This window comes from Hyaena hyaena, unplaced genomic scaffold (genome assembly GCF_003009895.1).
Source record: "Hyaena hyaena isolate Hyena2069 unplaced genomic scaffold, ASM300989v1 scaffold_612, whole genome shotgun sequence".
In the NCBI taxonomy this organism is placed as follows: Eukaryota; Metazoa; Chordata; class Mammalia; order Carnivora; family Hyaenidae; genus Hyaena; species Hyaena hyaena.
Window position 1 is genome coordinate 1 of NW_024081246.1, and position 15,846 is coordinate 15,846.

Below are 15,846 nucleotides of genomic sequence, written 5' to 3' on the forward strand. Positions count from 1 at the left end.
ACACAGACCCACAGCTGACAGGGTCCCCAGAGGGGGGGGGGGGGGGGGTGGGGGGGGGGGGGGGGGGGACAGTGTGCAGGGAAAGGAAATCTGCTCCCTGGGGAAGGCCCCCCCGAGTCAGGTGTGGGGTCCCCAGGGTCAGTCAGGGCTTGTCAACCCACCATCACAACAACATACAAGAACGTCTGATGTCAGCCACACCCTCGAGAGCCACCGTACACCAGCAAAGTAGGGCTCTGCTCACTCTGGGTCCCTCTCCTGGACTCATTTTGCTCAGAAGCCAAACCAGAACCTTCGACAACTGCTCTTCAAACCATGTCCTCCCTGAACGTCCCCAGGTCACACCCAACCGCTGACTGGACAAACACATGTGCATGGCCAGGAGGCAAGCCGGGGCAGACGTGAGCTGGAAGGCCCGAAGCCCCAGCTTGTACATCATCTACTTTCATTTTCTAGAAGGGGGTTTTCATTAATGAAAGTTTAAAAGCCACTGCCCCAGCCGATCTCTACAGCCTTCCTCTGCTGGAAGGCGGGGGAGTTATGGGCTTTAGGACACCTGGTGGGAAAGCAGGGCTCCTTGGGCTGATTTGGCCTGTGCGATCAGGCACCTATGTCGCCAGGAAATACCACACTGATGTGGGCATAGAGACAGCAATGAAGAACGGGGATCATTCAAGCTTAATTACTTACAATATGTACATACCAACTGGGACGCTATTTAAGGAACTGCAGCCTGAAACATCAAAATTCTATTAGGCGTCCACACGCCCCCCACACGACGGCCTGTATTTTCCCCATGTTCATCCTCCGCCAGAGAAGAAAACAGCAGAGTCCTCAGCCCAGGATGCATATTAGAATCACCTGGGGAGCTTTTAAAACACGCCGACATCCACCTGGAGAGACTGTGATTTAATTGGTCTGAGGTGAAGCGCAGGCACCAGTATTTTCTAAAAAGCTCCCCAGGTGACCCTAATGTGAAGCCAAGGTGAAGGACAACTGGCTGTGAGGAAAGCCTGGAACCCCATTTCCAGAGCTGCAGGTTGGAAGTGGTACCCTGCCTCCCCTGCTGCCGGGACTTCACCGTTCCGCCGGCTCCTCCATTCGTGAGCGGTGAGAAGGCGAGGTAACAGCCTGCCCCACTCCCCTTCTAGGGCTCCTAGGAAAATCACTCTGGAGATATGAGGGAAAGCTGGTAACAAAAACACAGCTGTATAAAATGACTATTTTTAAGGAAGCCTCAGAGAGGTAAAACTCAAAACCAGGCACAAGGCACAGAAGCAGCATGAGAAGTGAGAACGACCAAAAAATCAGAGAGAAAAGGGCCGTATTCCTGGGTTTTAGCTACAAAGCTGTGCTATGGCTTATCTGTCTCTTGACTATGAAACCGGTGATTTGTGATTTGAGCGTAAATCCCTTTATGATATAAGATGGAAGTGTCCCAGACATAGGGTGAGGAGAGACATAAGCCCATGATTTTACATGTTGCAGCTGAAACCACAAGTCCCTAAGCCTGTGATTTAGAAAATCTAATCCAGCAGGCATTTACTGCCTAGAAAGAGCTGAAGCAGGTGACCCTGGGGCAGGAGAGGCAGGACACCGAGCCGAGAGAAGGACCCGGGTCCATGTCCCAAACCAGCACACCTCACGGCAAGGAGGGAACAGGAGAAGGCACGGTCTGCTCTTGGTGTGGGAACAAAGCCATCCCTGCGGGTGCAGACGAGGAGGCTCCGGGCCTCTGTGGGCCTTTGGGAGAGCCCACTGTGATGCAGCAGTGGTGAGGTGCACTCTGTTCTGACCCAGGGGTCACCCTCAGACTAGAGGGCTCTGCACACGCAGGCTTGGGAAGGGCTTTAACATTATGTCATGGTGCATCCAACCATTTTCAGGGCCTCTTGGGTGGCTCAGTTGGTTAAATGTCTGACTTCAGCTCAGGTCATGATCTCGTGGTTCGTGAGATTGAGCTCTGCATCGGGCTCTGGGCTAACAGCTCGGAGCCTGGAGCCTGCTTTGGATTCTGTGTCTCCCTCTCTTTCTGCCCCTCCCCCACTTGTGCATGCTCTCCCTCAAAAATAAGTAAAAATTACCAAAAAAAGCATAATTCTCAAATTGCCAGAGAAAAATGCACAGAGGGGCAGCCCTTGTGCCAGGGCTGTCCCAGAGCCATGAGTGTGCAGGGAGGCGGGGCCGTGGTGCCGGTGCCCGAGGCATCTCCCTCGGTGCCTAGGCTGCGGCTGAGGGCTCTCTGCTCCCCCACTGGCGTGGAGCCGGGAGGAAGCCACTGAGTCCAGAGCGGGCAGAGGCCCAGCGCACCCAGAGCCCATGAAGGCGCCTCTGCAGAATGCGGAACGCGGGCTCAGGCGGGGAGGGCTCTGGGGCCGCATGTCTGGTGGCCAGGCAGAGCGAGAGCCACACGGGCTTTCAGCACCCTGGACAGTGACATGTAGTCTGGGTGTGGGGCTCTCCTCCAGCGGGGTCCCCAAGACACGCGTGGCTAAGCAATCCTGTTCGCATATGGCTTACGTAAAAATGACTCTGAAATTCGAGAAAAGGTTACAAACTGCACAAGAGCCCGAGGCCCAGCTATCTAAGGAATTTCTGGGGGAAGTTCCCCAGTTGAATTTTCTTTGCCGTTTCTAGTCTTGTGTGTGTCTTCACCTCACAGGGCCCTCACCACTGTGACTCGCCGTCTGGGAGAGGGCATGGGAGATCCCAAGGGGGGCAGGCTGGCCCCCTGGGCCCTCGGAGGCCCTGGCCAGACAGATGGACATGCACCACCGACGGGTACCCAGCCTCCGGGGCCACGCTCAGCCCTGTGTTCAAGTCACGTGAAGAACAGTTTGTATCTGTGATCAGAACGGGTGCAAGGTGGGTCAGCATTTGCACATCACACACGGGCAAGTCTGCTGTCAGCGAATCAGATGTATTGATAATATCTGAGCAACTCTTCTCCAATTAACCTTTGTCACTGCGTCCTCAAGCACCTATGCAAGACAGTTAAGAAGAACCATAGGAGCAGGGCAGCCAGAGCGAGGAGGAGGGACAAGGAGAGAAAGTCGGTGAAACACATGCTACAGAAGCTCAATTTCCTCTGTCTTGCAGATGCCTCTTCCATGCACAAACCTCACTCACAGGAAAAATATCAAGTGGCTGAGACGCAGGATGGAGGGAGTAGAGTCTCGGTTCAAGGCTGGCTGAGGCCTCAGGGGTGGTGGGGGCACAGAGGGCCCGATCCTGCAGTCGGAGTCCTCATCACAGAAAGTGGAAGCCAAGGCACTTAACTCTTTACCCAGGACAGCAGGGGTCACCTCCCCTGGCCTGAGGGCTGGGCAGTGAGTGTGTGGATGGACAAGGGCCACCCAGCAGTTGGAGAAGAATGCCACTATGTGCTTGGTGCTGCCTGCCAGGTGCCCTGCAGGAGAAAGGGGAGCTGAAGCTTCCAGAGCACTGTCCTGAGTCCAGGCATCACAGAAATGGGGAGAGTGTGTTTCCCCACCCAGGGCACAGTGGTAGCAGGACACTGCTCATCAGGATGGGGGGGTGGGGAGGCTGCTGGTGGGGGCAGCCTGGGGGCAGGGCGTGGACACCGGCCCTCCTCCTGGCTTATCTGGAGCCACACAGATGGTTTTATAAATGCGTCTGCAGAAAGGGAAAATGTGGGGCAGTATCTGTGTTAGGACCTCAGGCTTCTTCACACTGGGCTGCAAAACCTCAACGCGCCCTTCTCCAGGCTGGCTATCCAAGGGCGCAGGGGTGCAGGAGGGCGTGGAGGCAGGAGGTGGTCAGCGCTCAGGCTACCACGTCCCATGGGCACTAGAAGGGCTTACTGAAGCGAGGAAATGTGTGCATAGATGAGACGGAAAACAAGCACCTGCCTGCAATCATCTGTCTTCACTGCTCGTTGTCAAACGTTAAATTAGTATGAAACTTCAGGCCATGAGGTGACAAGACGGAGAGACAAGCTTGGTCACAGATGACGGTGACAACTGACAGGCAGTTTTCAGGTCACCTGCCCATGCTCAGAAAGCACTCTGGCATCAGAGGGGAGCCCCGAAACACCAGGCCCCGAGACAACCCGGACGCTGCCGGGTGCCCACACCGTCAAGTCTGCTTGTCCTGGCCACATGTTCGGGAGGGTCTCTGTAGAAAGAGGGTGGGGAGGCAGAGGGCACCGCACGCCTACGGGAGCGCCGCGCACCGCTTCACAGGAACTGCGCTCACCCCGAGCTCTGTGCAGAGCAGTTGAGGCTGAGTAGCCGTCATCACAAAGCCAGCAAGGGACTCCGGACAAGTGGTGGTGCTTCTTCATTTCCCATGTGCGGGGAGAGAGACGAGACGGGGGCCAGGCTTTGGAGCAGAAATCGTCTCCACCGCACTAATGCCACCAAGTCATTTCAAACACCACTTTGTGTCTTCTTCCTGCTAGGGAGGGTGAGGGTATCCGAATACCATGTAAAAATGAGTCATTAGTAACCCATTATTGCTCAAGGATAATTGGATGCTCATTTTACCATTTACTTGTAGACCAAATCCATCATTAACTATTTGTTGAAAACAGTACTGTGCGCACCACATCCCGCCGGGCACTGTAAGATCTGTATCTCTCTAGATCTCTACCTGGACCCGTATCTATACCATACAGCCCCAGCCCGCAGGCACGTACCGTTGCAGGTACAGAAGCAATCGGTGAGCCATGTCCGATAAGTGCTCTTCAAAATGATATTCTTCTCTTTGGCCGTGACCTCCCCACCGCGGTGAGGATTCAGACCCTGGATCAGCAGATGAATACACACCAGGGAGGCTTGAGAGGGAACTCCCGACACATGCTAGTCTGTATGAAATCTGTGATTCATCTTTCTCCATCAGACACTGTGACATTGTAAGTGCTGAGGTCTTGGAGTAGGTATGTATGAACTCAGAAAAGAGAAATCAGAGACTGGACAAGAGTCAGGAGCAGAGCCCTGAAGCCTGAGTATGATTCAGGTGAAAAGATAAGAAGGCGACATTCCAGACAGAGGGGACTGGAGCCATGGTGCACTGCGGCCAGTAGGGTGGCCATCCACCTGGACACAAGGTGCGCTGGAAACTAGTGTCTGCCGCACAACATCCACTTGGTGAATTATATATGGCAAGACTGTAAACATGAGATAGTTTCTTCTTCCATCCAGCCATGGAAGACGCTGACCCAGAATATAGATGCCTCACTGTAGGAGAGAGGGGTGATCAGCCAGACAGGAATGCTGCCAGAGACAGGGAGACATGGAGAGACAGAGGGAGCTTCTGCCCTCAAAACTGTTTCATTTCAAAATAGGAGAAGGGGGCAACGCAAATATGGAGAATCAAGAAATTCAAGAACAGTTATACTTAAAAGCTGATCGTAGGGGAAAAGAAGAGAGAGGCAAAGCAAGAAACAGATTCTTAACTAGGGACAAGGTTGCAGGCCCACACGCAGGACAGCACGCAGTCACCTGGCCACCAGCACCATCCACGGCACGGGGCTTGTCCATCAGATTTGATGATCACCAGAAGAGGGGAGGTGGGTGGGGAGCTGGGTGAAACGGGTGATGGGATGAAGGGTGCCCCTGTGATGAGCACCGGGCGATGTACGGAGTGTGGAGCCGCCATATTGTATCCCTAAAACTAGTATTACACGGTATGCCAACAAACTGGGATTTAAATGGAAACCAAATGGAATTTTAAGAAAATAATTTTTTAAAAAAAGTGGGTAATTATAGAAAACACAGAAAATTTTATTCTGTTTTCTCATGAGGTTCCTATAACCAAACCAGAATCGGTCAAAAGGGACTCTGAGGAAAGGTTAGGGAAGATTAGTATAGAAGTTACCAGAAGCTCAAGGAAACTTGCCATCACTGCTCATGAAACAAAAGCGATTTGCGAGGGAAGAGGTGACAGGGCCTTTTGAAACCAATGAGAGGAAAACCGCTCTCAGGGGAAGAGACGAATTTGCTGAGAACGATGGCTTGTCCTATTTGAGAAGCTGTTCCTGTTCCCATGTAGATGATTTTTTTTTATTTTAAGAGAAAGGATGTGATTCATGAAAATTATTTCCATTTTGAAGAGCTTTTCCCCTTTATTTAAGAAATTAAGGATTTAAAACGCTTTGTGATCAATACTGGGATGCTCTTTCGAGTGTGGATGGTGTATCGTTTCTGTCTTCATGTTGGTATTTCAGCAGTGCTACAGACATTTTGTCTATTCTAGAAATGCTGTCTCACTACTGTCATTAGCTCCAGGAGACAAGGGAGGGGGCGTGGGAGGGAGATGGAGGCCGGGAGGACCCATCGGCGAGAAGGCAAGGCGACCAGTGGGGACGACGAGGGGAGACGGAAGCCCCATGCTGTTGCGACGCGGCGCAGTCCCCCGTGCCCAAGGGTGCAGCCGGGTGCTGGGAAGCACCGGAGACCGTGTGGAAGGAAGCCCACGGCTCGCCTCAGCCTGGAGAAACCCACATTCGGTGGCAGGAGGAACAAGCTTTATCTCTTCCTGGTACATCGCCGGACGGTCTGAGCGTGGCCCCCACGCAGCACTTCAAACCCCGGCCCAGGCTCCCCAGACCGTGACAATCGGTCCTCATGCAAAGGGAGACAGCGCGCCATGCTGGCGCGGGGCTGGCAGCAGCCCGCCGAGTGCTTCCCACGTGCTGCCACCAGGGTGGAGGCTCTTCGGCAGGAACTTCCTGCAGTGTGGACACGCTCAGGGTGGGCCAGTAACAGCGCAAGTCTCAGGCTCCCTGAAGGCTCCCCCCAGGCCAGGCACTGCTCGCACGCCCCGATTCAGGCACGCTAATTCTGCGGGTTTTCTCTGCTGCTCTGCTTCCTGCAGGCATCTCAGCAAAGCAGCAAAAGCCTGTGTCCTAGAAATGCCTCTGAGTCATTTTTCCTGCCAGGCTTGAGTCAGAAGCATTTGGAAGTTTGTATCTGAACCATGCTAACAATAGGGCAACGCGACCAGGGCATCTTGTCCAGGACAGAAGTCAAAGTGGGTGGAGCCCCTAGACAACAGGCACCCGCCAGGGCCGTCCCAGGCGCGCCGAGGCACCCCGCCACCCGGCATCGCCCACAGCACAGGGCAGAATCCACCTGCCCGGGATCGGTGAAAAAGGTTCTCACTAAGTGCATGCTTTTCTGCAGATGGGTCAAGGCATTCCTATTAATTTTCCCCCAGAGACAAGTTTTAAAATTCATAACGTTCAGACACTTCACATCTCTCCGCTTCCCTCCCACCACGCCAGTAGCCGTATGCACCGCTCAGAGTGCTCAAAGGCATTAACTCCGGGGAGGCTTCAGGAATTTCTCAAGGAAGAACAAGGGCATCCTTTTATACAGAATGAAATATTGTCCTCCTCCTCCTCCCTATTACCATCTGAGCACTTTCCCAGCGAGGGAGGAAGGCCAGAAAAATAAAGTAAATGCACTTAGGAGCCATTTAAGGTAAGCCAAACGGGCCCTAGATCTCAGCAGAGCACATCTGCTCTGAGAAGCCACCGCCGAGCCTGGTGTCATCAGGGCTGCTCCCTAGTTTTCCTCTGGGAGTGTTAGCGTCGGGTCTGACATTTAAGTCTTTAATCCGTTTTAAGCTGACTCTGTGTGTGCTGCAAAATTAAGGGCCTGGTTTTATTCTCTCACTTGTGGGTGTCCGGTTTCCCCATCACTATCTATGGAAGAGACTCTCCTGTTCCACTGGCTATGCCTGTCGCCCTTGTTGGAAATCGCTGGCAGGGAATGTGTGGGTGTTTCCTGTGCTCTCTCTTCTGTCCCCTGGTCCACTTGCTGGCCTGTGTGCCAGCACTCGGCTGTGTTAATCCTTGTGGCTTTATCTTAAATCTGAAATGCGGCTGTGTGGGGCCTCGCATGGTGCTCTTGCTCAGGACTGCTTTGGCTATCTGGGGTTTTCGGTTCCATATGAATGCTACGATTGTTGTTCCTACTTCTTTAAAAAATGCCACTAGGATTTTGATACAGATTGTACTGAATCCTTAGATCATTTTGTATAGTATTGACATTTTAACAATACAAAGCAACAGAAGCAACAATAGACCAGAAGGGTTACATCCACCTTAACTATTCTGCACATTAAATAAGACAATAAGTGAAAAGATGACTTATAGTATGGGAGAGAATGTGTGCAAATCACACATCTGACAGGGGCTAATATCCAAAATATAGAAAGAACTCCTACACCTCAGTCATAAGCAAAACAAAACAAAACAACTCGATTGGAAACGGGCAAAGGACCTGAAGAGCCATTTCTCCAAAGAAGACATCCAGATGGCCAGCAGACACATGAGAAGATGCTCAACATCGCTCATCATCAGGGAGACACAAATCAAAACCACAATGAGATACCACCTCACACCTGTCATGATGGCTAAAATCAACGACACAAGAAACAACAGATGTTGGCGAGGATGTGGAGGAAGGAGACCCCCATGCACTGTTGGTGGGAATGCAAACTGGCGTGGCCACTGTGGAAAGCAATATGGAGGTTCCCTAAGAAATTAAAAAATAGAATTACTATATGATCCAGCAAACCTACCTCTAGGCATTTATCCAAAAGAATCCAAATCAGAATCTCAAAGAGATACTCACACTCCCACGTTCATAGCAGCATTATTCACAATAGCCAGGGTACAGAAACAATATAAACGTCTAGGACAGATGAATGGATAATGAGATATGTATATGTATATACGCGATACACCGATACATAGAACAGTATTCCGCCTCACAAAGGCGGTCATCCCACCATCTGAGACGACATGGACGGCCCCGGAGGACACTGTGCCCAGTGACATAAACCAGACGTGCAAAGACAATACTGTGCGGTTCCACTCGTAGGAGACATCTAAAACAGTCCAACTCTTAGCAACAGAGTAGACTGGTGGTTGCCGGGGGCGGGAGGGAGAATCGGGAGTTGCCTCTCAATGGGCATGAAGCCTGTTAGGCAGGACGAGGAAGCTCTCAGCCTTGTGGACAGCACTGTGTCCTCAGTTTCCATACTGTGCTGTGCACTTAAAAATTTACCGAGAGGATGATGTCACGTTAAGTGTTCTCACAACACAAAAAGATCAAACAAACAGGGGCACCTGGGGGGATCAGTCAGTTGAGTGTCTGACTCTTGATCTCGGCTCAGGTCATGATCTCAAGGTTCATGGGATCGAGCCCCACATAGGGCACTGAGCTGACAGCATGGAGCCTGCTTGGGTCTCTCTCTCCACCCCCTGACCCTCTCCTGTTCATGCTCTCTCTCTCTCTCTCTCTCTCTCTCTCTCTTAGAATAAATAAATAGACTTTAAACAAATAACAGAAAAACCCATGCTAGTCCACTCTCCCCCCAGTGAAAAAGACAATACGCATTTCCACGTAATTCCTTCCTTCTCACTTTCCCTTAGCTTTGGGCCAACGTTCCCATCACCTGACAAACATTCTGAGTGAGGGTCTGAGAAGAAAGCGCGGATGGTTCTGATCAACTGGACGGAGACGAAGGGCCGCGAATATCCGTAAAATGTCCTGAGCATGTTTGGTCTCCCAAGAGTCCTAGCAATTAGTAAATCTGGGCTATGGCAACCAGACTGGCCTTTGATTGAGCCCAGCTTTTAATTTGGGCTAAAATATAAACAGACACACTCAACGTCCAAGCCAACTGACACACACACATTTTTGGTAACGACCACGTGCCTCATGATGGCCAAGTGCAGTGGGTCAGACTAGCCCAATTCAAGACATAGGGTCTCTTTGGGGTGCCTGGGTGGCTTAGTTGGTTAAGGGTCCGACTTTCACTTAGGTCATGATCTCGCGGTTCGCGGGTTCGAGCCCCGCGTCGGGCTCTGGGCTGACTGCCAGCTCGGAGCCTGGAGCCTGTTTCAGTCTGTGACTCCCTCTCTCTCTGACCCTCCCCTGCTCACGCGGTCTCTCTCTCCCTCTCTCTCCTAGAAATCAATAAAAATATTAAAAAAAAAAAAGACATAGGGTCTCTTTGTGAAGAGACAAGAGGGAAGTACAAACACAGCGAAATCTATGTGGTAAACAGTCAGATGTGACATCAATCAGTGAAGTCTAACTGTAAACATTCCTTCTGGGACGGGGCTTGCTGGGGAAATCTTCACGAAGGAGGTGGGTTTCAGTTGGAAGAACGCCTTTGCAGTAACTTCACTAGCGGCAACGAAGACACTGACCATAACAGTATAAAGTTCTGTAAACATTCATTCCATAAAGGTTTTTCTTAAAGAATAAAAGAGCCAAAATTATTAATGTGATAAATATTCCTCAAAATTTACTTCGAAAATAAATACCTGTTACGGATGTTGAAACTCTTAGTTGTGGGAGGGGGCAAGAGAAGGCAGTCTGCAGGCAGGGACTCTGGTCACCTGGAGCCTCGCTCTGAAAGGGCGGCCAGCGGTGTGCAGGGAGTCTGCAGGGCATGCGCGCACCTGCCCCGGGAGGCTCCCCCAGCTGTGCCCTGGCAGTGCCCGGGGACGCGGCTCACTCTGGCCGTGGGAACTCTGCTCACAATGGTTTGTTCAGGAAGCAGAAAGCACTGGGCTGCTCTTCAGGGACGGGCCCCAGAGCACCCTGCCGAGGCCCGGGAGCCATGGGCTTGTGGGAATCCTGGCCTCACCTGTCAGGGCCTTTCTGCCCATGTGTCGCCCAGATGGACGCCTGGCCAGGGTGAGAGGAGACCTGAATCCACGAGTTTGGGTCGCCAGCCAGGAGGCAGGATGAGCAGGTCGTGGGGGAGGAGGCTGCGTGTGTGACCTGGAATCCAGTGCCCATGAATCAGCTCCAGATTTCAGGGGACAGAACGTGGGTGGGGAGGGGGTGCTCTGGGGTCTGCCACGAAGAGGGAGGTTTGCCTCGTGGTGACACAGCTAAGGAGGACCCCTGTGCTGCGCCCAAAGCTCCCACAGCACCCACAGCACCCCACAGCCCTCACCGCGCAGAAAAGCTATAGCTGGACTTCCTTCTTTGATATGAAAGCATAATTATCAATGAAATTGGGAACTTCAAACCTCCCAATAGCTGATCGTGTGTTTTTCTGTAGCTCTGCTTCATGCTGACGCATCCACCCCTGTTAGAGCTGCCAGCGGGAGTCCCACAGACACCGACTAGGGGTGGAGCCGCTCAAGACACCTCCAGCCCCACTCCCGCGTCTCCACCTTCGCCCACACCGTCACCGCCTGCCACTTGTCGGATTCCTAAATCATATTTTGGCTCTAGATGACTTTCTACCAGCTTGCTGATGTATTATATCCTTTTAATTAACTTTAAAGCAAAGGGAAAAAAATCAATACTGTTTGGTACGTCAATGACTTGGAGTGATTCCCAAGCGGTTTAACCTGGCCTGAAGTCAGTTCATTATTATGAAATACTAGAATGGCCAGTCTGGTTTTGCATCGGGGAACAACGGGAAATAAACTCAGAACTTCACACTGTCTTATGAAAACGTTTCTTCCTTGTGTCCAGCTACTACTCGCAAGTTACTGGGCGTCACATTAGTACGGGATGTTTCAGAGAGTCCCATAAACACGACACACACACGGTTATTTGTTCACGTGTGAGCGCAGATATTTAACTTCTCTTTGTCTTTGAGATTCCTCTTACTTATTAGTCTTTGACATGAGCCTGTACTCTTAAGACCCCGGATTCCATTTTCTGAGCAGGCTGTATTATTTCTTCTTTTTTACAAAAATAAATATAAATTTTTAATGTTTATTTATTTTTGAGGGGGTGGCAGAGAGAGAGGAAGACACAGAATCTGAAGCAGGCTCCAGGCTCTGAGCTGTCAGCACAGAGCCCAACGTGGGGATCGAACCCATGAACCGTGAGATCATGACCTGAGCCAAAGTCGGACGACTAACCGACTGAGCCACCCAGGCGCCCCAGGGCTGTGTTATTCCTACTGGCCAGTGCCTAGGCCTATGTAAACACTGGCCAGTAGTACAGGCTGTTCACAGACCAGGGGCTAATGCAACAGGACTCAGGGGTCCCCAGTGAGAGGCATGCATTTCCCAGCACTTCAGAGTCAAATTCTCCCCGTGTGGACAGTGCACCAGGAGTGAGGCACATCTTTCCAAATAACCACACAGTGGGCTTGTTTGCTTTCTGAGTAAGGGTCTAACTTAATAGAGCTCTGTCAGCTGTGCAATCCGAGGCGTCTAACTCTGGGAGGGTGATCAGGGGGACTGAGCGTCCTCACCACGTGCAAGTGCTCTGAGCAGACACAGGGAGCTGACTTCCTACCATCTGATTCTGCACCCAGAGCAGCCCAGAGCGGACGCCCACCCCGGGACCCCAGTGGGAGTCGGGCAAGGGCCCACCGGTCTCCCTCCTGTCTCCCCGTCGCGTGGACTCCTGCTCGCTGTCCTGGGACAGCCCCCGAGCCCAGCAGCAGACCCTCCAGGAACCCGGTTCTTCCCTCTAACCTGTGTCAAAACAACACGGACCCTGTGCTGACACTCGTCGCTAGTGGAGCACACCCCTGCACCTCACGACGCAGCCCCATGACGCAGCCTCGCCCGCCCTCCTGCCTCTGCTCCTGCTGTATCCCCACCTGCCTCTTCCCGCCCGCTCCCTCTCTGCCCACAGAAGCCTCTGTCTTCCTTCCTCCTCCGCCTTACCTTCTCTCCCCAGAAGGCCACTTGACGTGAAGCCGACTTGGAGAAAGTGCCTTTCGAACTGCAGGATGCCCTATCTCACATACGTGGGTGGACACAGTTATTATTTCCTTGTTTCATGTGGAAAGCATTCAATCTGCATTTTCGAGCCCTACTCTGTGCGGGGCACTGCCCTCAGCACTTGGGTACGGCAGCAAATAATATAACCAAAGGAAAGAATTGGTGAATGCAGCGTTCTAATTTGTCTTTAATTGAAAGATTTAATATGGACATCTGATGTAGATTCCCCACTTGCCCAAATATTTAGTTCATGTGAATGTGACCAAAGAAAAGATTTTAGACACATAATTATGTGTCGGGCACTGAACCACATTCTGCTGATACAAAAGTAAAGAAAAAATTGTTTGATATATTAGAAAAGGGGCCAGGGTCACAAAAGGGCCTCTGTCCACTCCAAAATTTACATGCAGACAGGTTAATACTACTTCCATCGAAATCCTTTAAAATATATTATAATAAGCATGTTTCATCACTGCTACAGAAAGTGTGCACTCAAAGGTAGGGAAAATTTTTTTAAAAACTAGAGAGAAATAGGGAGAAATAAACTGATAGGCCATTATATTCACAAGCATAGAGCCTGGAAGATGCTGACTTCGGCACACAGACGTGTAGACAGACTCGAGGTCGGAAGTGCAGTCGACTGCCCCACGGCTGACCGAGGAAGGGGCGAGGCGGGAGGGGTTGGCTGAATTTCCAGAATGTTGGTACAAGTGGATACGTGAGCAGAAACGGCCTCGGCTTGTTCCTCTGTGTGAGTTTGCTCATCTGCCCAGGGGAGCTTGGAAACAAGGACACCTTCCCTCCGAGATGGTGAGGACACACGTGACTGAGCTGTCAGAATGCAGGGGCCGCGCCTGCCGCCGGCCCCGCCCCTGAGGCTGCTCGAGGGAGTCCCTCTCGTCCCTAGAACGACAGACAGCTCCCTGCGCTCAAACAGGGGACTGAGCAGAGGGTGGAAACCTGGTCAAACACCTGTAACTCTTAAAGAATGTAAGTGCACTCTTTTGTCGCATATAAATGTGGCTAAAACCAAAATTGTCAATTAGATTACGGATCTGCTAATACGCAATAATTATTTACTGTATGAATAGAGTCCCTGAGAGATGGGCCAGTTGACAGTTTGGGAAGAATAGGATTTTGTTTTAATGCAAAAGCAGCCTTGACTTTGGGGCTGTTCATGAATGTCCTCGGCGACCAGCGGCACAGGGCCCCTCCTGAGTCAGCACATATCTTTATTTTTATTATTCAGTAAATTATTCAACTTACATTTACTCAGCATCTACTGTTTGCCCGAGAGTGATAAACTAGGACCCACACTTAATTCCAGGTTAAAGATTGTTTAAAAAAAAAAAAAAAAAAGGAGGGGAAAGAAGAGTCATTGCAATAGGAACAGTTGTGAAATTTCTTTCACGGTCCTTGTGTTATGCCCTCCTTCCAATGCCCTTGTGCACATACTGCCTGCCCGCCAGGCGTGGGCTTAGAGGTGGAGATTTCATATCAGATGTTAGGAGATTTGTCAGAAATGTGCACAGCTGACACTAGAATGCGGACGGTCTGATCGTGCGGTTTGCACTTCTGGAGAGAGGCGGCTCTTCCTTGTTCTTCCACAGGGGGCGCCCCTTCTTCACCTGCACCGCAGGGAAACCACTGGCCGCCATGCTTGGTACTCACCGGAAGCTCAGTCAACTACTACCAGCTGGCTTGTGTTTACAAAAAGTGTGCTCAAGAACAGTGTAGTCAGAATTTAAAAACCAAAGGTTATTTCTCCTTAAGGTGTTTCACCGCCCTTCAGTTCGAGTGGTTCGGATGAAGCACCCCTCCCCGCCCCTGCCCCACCTGAGCTGTAGGTACGCCAGGCCTGTGGGCTTGTTTCGGCGGAAGGCATGCTCTTGGGCGGTGTGTAGGCACACGCATCCTACAGGATCCATGCTGACAGCAACGAATTTACCCCCAGCAGCCAAGAGAGGACTTTAAAAAACAAACACGACACAAAACAAGACCAGCTTGTCTGAAACTGACCGCAGTGCAGGCTGTGTACGTAATAAAATTTCATCACCAATGAAAATAACATTTGTCACTTGACTTCTCAGGAGAGCAAGGTATGAAATGCGATATCCCCTCAAGAATCCTCCCCGGGCCCTATTGCCCGCCAGGCGACACTCCCGGGGAGCCACCTGGAGTGTTCCAGCTCCTACACAGGTGGCTGGCTACAGACAGTCATCAAAAATCCAGGTTTCCTTTTTATAGATTTCCCATTTGCTGTGTCCCTTGAAGACTCCTTTGTCCAAGAACAGTAATTTGACCTGAGATTATGCAGAAGCAGGAAACAAAGACACCTAAAGCTACACTCAGATGTCTCGGCCACACTGGATTTAACAAAATACTAACACTGTGTGTTATTTATATACCAAGTCAGTCTAAGAGTGGAGCAACTTATCTACTGAACACCTCTTCTGTGTAAAACACTGGAAAATCCATATGTGGGAATTAATCCGCTTTTAAGGCATAAAGCACATTCTCAAAGAGATGCAATCTAGTTTTGGGTAGAAAATGAATGCATTCATTAACAAGTAGCCTTCAGGGGCTCCTGAGTGGCTCAGCCAGTTAAGCTCCGACTTCACCTCAGGTCATGATCTTGCGGTTTGGAGTTCGAGCCCCACATCGGGCTCTGTGCTGTCAGCGTGGAGCCTGAAGCTGCTTCAGAGTCTCTGTCTCCCTCTCTCTCTGCTCCTCCCCCATTCACACTCTGTTTCTCTCTCTCTCAAAAAAAAATAAACATTAAAATAATAATTAAAAAAGCAACAACAAAGTACCCTGCAAAGTTAGGTGGCTGGAACACTGGGTGGGGGTGGGAGGAGGGCGGGTCCCTAGTGGCGGGTGTGGGCTGCTGGGGAAGGACCGAGTTCCTGAGCTGGGAAGAGGGAGGCAGCTTCCACAGTCCACACCCTTTGTCTTTTCTGTGCTCTGTGCTCATGGCCTTCCTCATCCTCTTCACTTGTGTTTAATAATAACCACTAGATTACTTTTCTTTTTTCTGTTTAATCTTTTAATCCTTTCGGCTCACTCCTGGTGAAGGAGTTTCAGGGAGCAAGTCACTTCTTTGTACCTGTATCACCAGGAGCCTAAGCCGCTTGGCAGAGTTTACTCTGTGACTC